Genomic DNA, 6397 nt, shown 5'->3' with positions numbered 1-6397 from the left:
CCCAACACAAGCTTATCCAATGTTCTGGATTATCCAACACAGTCTGCCTTTTAGTAGTCAATGTTTTCAATACATTGTGATGTTTTGGTGCTAAATTCGTAAATACAGTAATTACTACATAGCATTACTGCACATTGAACTACTTTTTCTGTTAAATTTGTTGTTCAACATGATGTTTTGGTGCTTAATTTGTAAAATCATAACGTAATTTGACACTTAATAGACTTTTCCTTAATCCCTTCTTATTATCCAACATATTATCCAACGTTCTGTCGGGGTGTTTATGCTAGATGAGTGAGACTCTACTGTATATTTATAATCTTATATTATCTGCTTAGAACTGGATTATATGAGGCTCCTTCTACATAGCTGTATAAAATGCACACTGAAGTGGATTATATGGCAGTGTGGAGTCAGGATAATCCAGTTCAAAGCAGATAATATAAGATTATAAATAATATAGCTGTGTGGAAGGGCCTTGATTCTACACTGCCATATAATCCAGTTCAAATAAGATAATCTGTATTTTATAGGCAGTGTGGAAGAGGCCTGATTGAACAGGCCCTGGGCACCATTAAATGGCTGAGTGGGTTGCTAGGAGACAAAGTGGGTGGAGCTTAGCCTTCTAACTGGCAGCAATTGGTTAAAAACAGTTATTCCTCTCCCTCTAATTAGGACTTTATTTTTCTTGGTTTTTTTTTATGTCTAAACACAGCTGGGATGACCCTGTCTTTTGTGGCCAAGTTTCGTGGGTTTTGGGTGTTTGGTAGAAACGGTCAGAACATTTTTATATATATAGAAGATTGAAGATGGTAATAATAGCAATGATAATAGCAATAAAAAGGTAAAGGTTTTCCCCTGACATTAAGTCCAGTCATGTCCGGCTCTGGGGGTTGGTGCTCATTCCCAATTTTAAGCCAAAAAGCCACCTCCAAGGTCATGTGGGTGGCATGACTGCATGGAGCACCATTACCTTCCCGCCAGAGTGGTACCTATTGATCTACACACATTTACATGTTTTCAAACTGCTAGGTTGGCAGAAGTTGGGGCTAACAGCGGGCGCTCACTCCACTTCCTGGATTCGAGCCTGCGACCTTTCAGTCCACAAGTTTAGCAGCTCAGCGCTTTAATATGCTATGCCACCGGGCCCCCAGAAAATAGCAATAGTAACTTATTATTCTAGCATGTCAGGAATATTATGTGTATAAATGCAAATTTTAAGTTGTATGCCTCTGGTAGGATTCATTATTGTTTGTTCTTCATGGCACTAGTATATAAATAACTAGCTTTGCCCGGACACGCGTTGCTGTGGCTTATGGGAATCATTTGTTGGCCAGGTGGAATAGCAGTGAATAGCCTTGCAGTCTCAAAGCCTGGCCGTTTTCTGGAGTAGCTGGAGTAGCACCCTCAAAGAGCCGCTTTGAAGCCTGGCTACTTCCTTAGTAAGGGAATCCTTGTTTGGCCAGCTTGAACGGCACTGAATAGTCTTGCAGCCTCAAAACCTGGCCGCTTTCTACATAGGGCATCCTTGCTAGGCCAGGTTGAATGGGGCAGAGTAGCCTCATGGCTTCAGAGCTTGGAGGTTTTCTATCTAGGGAAAATCTTGGTTGGCCAGGTTGAATAGCACTGAATAGCCTTGCTGCTTGTAAGCCTGGCCGCTTTCTACTTTGTGGAATCCTTGGTTGGCCCGTTTGAATAGCAATTAATAGTCTCAGTGTGGCAGGTATGAATGCTGCAATTAGCCACCTTGATTAGCATTTAATGGCCTTGCAGCTTCAAAGCCTGTTTGCTTCCTGCCTGGGAGAATCCTTTGTTGGGAAGTGTTTTGGGTGTTTAGTTTCGCTGTTTACTTTAAGGCAGAAATGGTCAGAACATTTTTATATATATAGATGATGATAGTAATGATATATGTAATAATATTCATATCTTCTTGTTATTATTGTGGGTTCTCAGGAATATTGTTATGTATATACACACATATATACATGTACAGTGGCACAGCAGGTTAAACTGCTAAGCTGCAGAACTTGCTGATCAGAAGGTCAGCAGTTCAAATTCATGGATGAGGTGAGCTCCCATTGTTAGCCCCAGCTCCTGCCAACTTAGCAGTTCGAAAACATGCAATTGTGAGATTAATTTTACTGTTATTTTACTGTTGTTGTTTTAATTATATATGCTGTCGTCATATTATTTTATCTGTTGATCGGGCTTGTTCCCCATGTGAACCGCTCTGAGTCCCTTTGGGGAAATGGAAGCAGGTTATAAATAAAGTTTTATTATAAATATTATTATCAATACATACCGCTTTGGCGGGAAGATAACGGCACTCTAAGCAGTCATTCCAGCCAGATGACCTTGGAGGCGTCTACGGACAATGCCGCCTCTTCGGCTTAGAAATGGAGTTGAGCACCAACCCCCAGAGTCGGACTCGGCTAGACGAATGTACATGTACTATATACACATATTTTAGGTTGCATGCATCTAGTACAGGCATGGGAAAACATTGGCCCTCCAGGTGTTTTGGACTTCAACTCCCACAATTCCTAACAGCCAATTAAAACACCTTGAGGGCTGAAGTTTGCCTATACCTGATCTAGAAGGACCCATTTTTTTCTTGTTCTTCATGGTGCTATATAATAATAATAATAATAATAATAATAATAATAATAATAATAATAATAGTGATAAATAGGAACTTGTTATTTAGGTTGTCAGGAGTATCATTCCACACACACATATTGTATGCCACTGGTCGGACCCATTGTTTCTGCTTGATCTTGAAGCGCTACATAAATAATAATTGTAATTTCTTGTTATGTGTATTGATATGCTGCTTTCTCTCTAGGATTGGGACCCAAAGTGGTTCACAATTTTAAAAGCCATGCAATTAAAAAGGTAAACACTGTATTAAAATGGAATGAAACTACTGTATTTCTTTGTTTCAAAGAAGCAACCCCCTTCCCCAGCATATAAACTTCTCTAAAAACCGAGTGCATTTTAGACTCATGGGTGCTTTTTTAAGTATATAATTAAATTAGTATACATCTTACAGTTGGAGACATCTTAGAATCGAAGAAATACAGTAGTTAATATTATTAATACAATTTACAAATACTGTAGATTATAAAGATGTTTAAAACAGTTCAACTAAAATAAAGTAGCACCCCTTAGACACTGCTCCATAAACAATGGGTCCCGACTTCAAATGGGGTCCCCTTAGCTCAATATTGGGGTCCCAAAAATTCTGCAATAGTAAACCTAGTGGCTGTTTTAGACATTTACATCGATCTGTTAGTAACAGCATGACACGTTTACAGTGGGCTCTGCTGAAGATGTTTCAGTTGTACTTCATAAAAAGGAAAACCAGCCAATTTAGTAAGCCTTGCAAATATTGATTTATTATCAGCAAATGTTTGATTTTATACTTATTTTATATACTTCTATAACTGGGGTCATAGATTAGACTTCTCCTTGCATCTAACCAGCCCTTCATTCTACAATGAATGCTCAACTAGATGTAGTACAGAGATGTCACACACCTACATTCCATGAAAATATGTCCTTATGTCATAATTGGGGGGGGGGGGAGGGGGGAATTATCTTACACAGCAATTTAAAAATTGATAATTGTTTTACCATTCACATTGTTTTGTATGACTTTTTAAAAAGTGAATTGTGGACCGAGTTCCTTTCCCAAAAGCTTGCTATTTGAACAGCCTAGTTGGCTTATTTCAATGCTTTTCAGACGATCTGATGTAGGAATCTGGCCGTTACTTTCTCAGTGTGTCATTAATTAGTGCTAAATTTGTGCCTACTGCTGATAATTGTCTTTCTTTCCTGGAAACATGCCAGGGACTGGCAGCAAATGGGTCAGGGACTGGCAATGGTTCAGAGATCACCACTTTATACTGGTTTATTTCATTGAAAGCAACTAATTATTTCACCCTACATTCCAAAGTATGAGTTATATACCCAAGTAGCGTTATCAGATCAGGATAATTTCAAACCATGATATTTCTGGTCAAAACCTGAGACTCCCCGGTGATGAGGGCAGGGCTTGGTGATGACGGCCCTTAGTTCCCTTCAGGGAGAGAGGGCGGGTTATAAATAAAGTCTTATTATTATCAGTAACCATTATGCACTAAGCAACATTCGCTCACAGCATGTCATCCAAGCACATATGTATTTTACGGGTTGGAATTTTTGCAAAACCACAACACTTCAATTATATCTGTTAACTTTTCCGAATTGCAGCAAACTGCATAGGCTTAGAATAATATTCAAACTCTTCAAATCTGGTCAAACTAGAGGGCATAATATTCCTTATCTGCTAGATGCTACTAATATGTTTCAGCCTTGGAACTATGTTTTATAGCAAGTACTTGTTTTACTCAGGTCTTTATGGAGTCTCTATAGTAGGAAACTGCCAGAGGTCACCAATTTGAACTTTGTGTATCTTGTACACTACATATAAAGATTAATTTACACTACATGTGTTTGATGCTGTGGATGTGTACCAAGAGCAATGTCTAATGTACTTAATTAGGTATTGTTTTCAGTACACATCCACAACACGTTCATAAAGATATATCACAAAAAGGTTTTAGACGTTGTAAATTTGTTTCTTGCTGCAGTAGACCCAGGAAGCTAGTTCTGGAATGCCCTTTATCGTGTCTGCGATACAGAGAGGTGACTTTATTGAAGAGATCATCAAGTTGTTTTAACACTAGGAGTGTCTTGCATTCTTTAAGCACACCCTCAGGGCAAAGGCTTGATCCTGGTATGATACCATTACAGTTCCTAGAAAGGGATGAGTGAGGATTATATATGACCTCGATTCTTTTCAAGTGACTAATATTTTTCATGCTTAAATGTCTTTCACTCTTGCTAGTTTTAGTAGGAAGAAATAACACAGCACCATACAGCCATTAATTCAGTGCTGGGGTTCCAGGTAATATTCATAACCAAAAGTATGCTCCTATACTGTTGTCATGTAACAGATACTGACCCTAAAGACATATCGGACATAAAGAACAGTGGTGTCATCCCCATGGATCTCTTCCTGTACCAGGCCATAATATTGTAACTAAAATACCTGGAAGTCTTGACAATCAGTGGCTATACAAAACCAGCACAACACAGTGTACTTGTAGCCGCTGAGACGAAATTATGTGATCTGAAGCATCATTGTAGCTGAGCTAAGCTTACAAAAATGTTTTTGTGGTTATAGTAACTACAAAGGTAAAAAAAATCTGCTGAAACACTACACAAAGCTTTTACATTCAGTCATTTTGGTGCCATCCTGTGCAGTTTGATGCGCCTACCCATACACCATTAGTGATACCACTGGTAAGAGGTTAACTCTGCAGACTTTTAGGTGCCAATCCCCATATTTTTACCATATATTGTATTTCACCAAATCTAAGGTGTCATAAAATGTAAGGTATTCCCCCCCTTTTTGAAGCTTCAATTTTTGAAAAAAAATACTATTTTTTTATAATTTTCTCTGCATGCACAGTACCTTTGGTTCAATTCAAAATACATCTTGTCTGCATTACTCTGTTTTCCTAGTTCTATGGGTCCATTGGAAAGCAGAAAGCAGTAAACAGCTATATGGCTAAGTCAAAGGGCAAAGTGGTGTGGATTGAGGCCCTTCCTCCTCTTCTTCTATCAGGTAAAACAAAGTTTAAAAAGAACCCAAAGCAAGCGATTCTAAAGCACCATTGATTATAAGATGTACTTAAGATTGATGAAATACAGTAGTTTTACAGATGGAAACTGACCATGAAGGACCTATAGCATTGGTTCTCAACCTGTGGGCCCCAGAAGTTTTGACCTTCAGCTCCTAGAAATCTTAACACAACTGGTAAACTGGCTGGGATTTCTGAGAGTGGTAGGCCAAAACACCTGGGGACCCACAGGTTGAGAACTACAGGCCTAGAGTTTAAGAGAAAACAAATCCACAAAAGTTGAATCAGAAAATGTAAAGGGCTGACCAGCTATTTTCATTCCTATGACATAAGTAAAAGGTATTAGATATAAATTCCTTATGTTTCCCCTAAATAAAAGCTTAAGTATTAGTTCATGATTTTCCTCTTATAATCAACATTATCTTCTCTATTACCCATTGGTTGCTCTTGTTCAATGTCTTCTGCATATAGAACTGGGTTTTTAAAAATTATGATAAAAATTGATTCCAGTATTACTTATTGCATTAAAAAGTATATTCGAAATTACTAATAATGGGCCTTTAAGGAAGTACTACTTATGAACACCCAAGGCAAAGTACTAATAAAATCAAAGTTACCTTGGTTGTTGTGTGTTTTCCGGGCTGTATGGCCATGTTCCAGAAGTCTTCTCTCCTGATGTTTTGCCCACATCTATAGCAGGCAACCTC

The sequence above is a fragment of the Anolis carolinensis genome, chromosome 4, assembly GCF_035594765.1.
Source record: "Anolis carolinensis isolate JA03-04 chromosome 4, rAnoCar3.1.pri, whole genome shotgun sequence".
In the NCBI taxonomy this organism is placed as follows: Eukaryota; Metazoa; Chordata; class Lepidosauria; order Squamata; family Dactyloidae; genus Anolis; species Anolis carolinensis.
The sequence above is the reverse complement of the archived record's forward strand: the minus strand, read 5'-3'. Positions refer to the sequence as shown.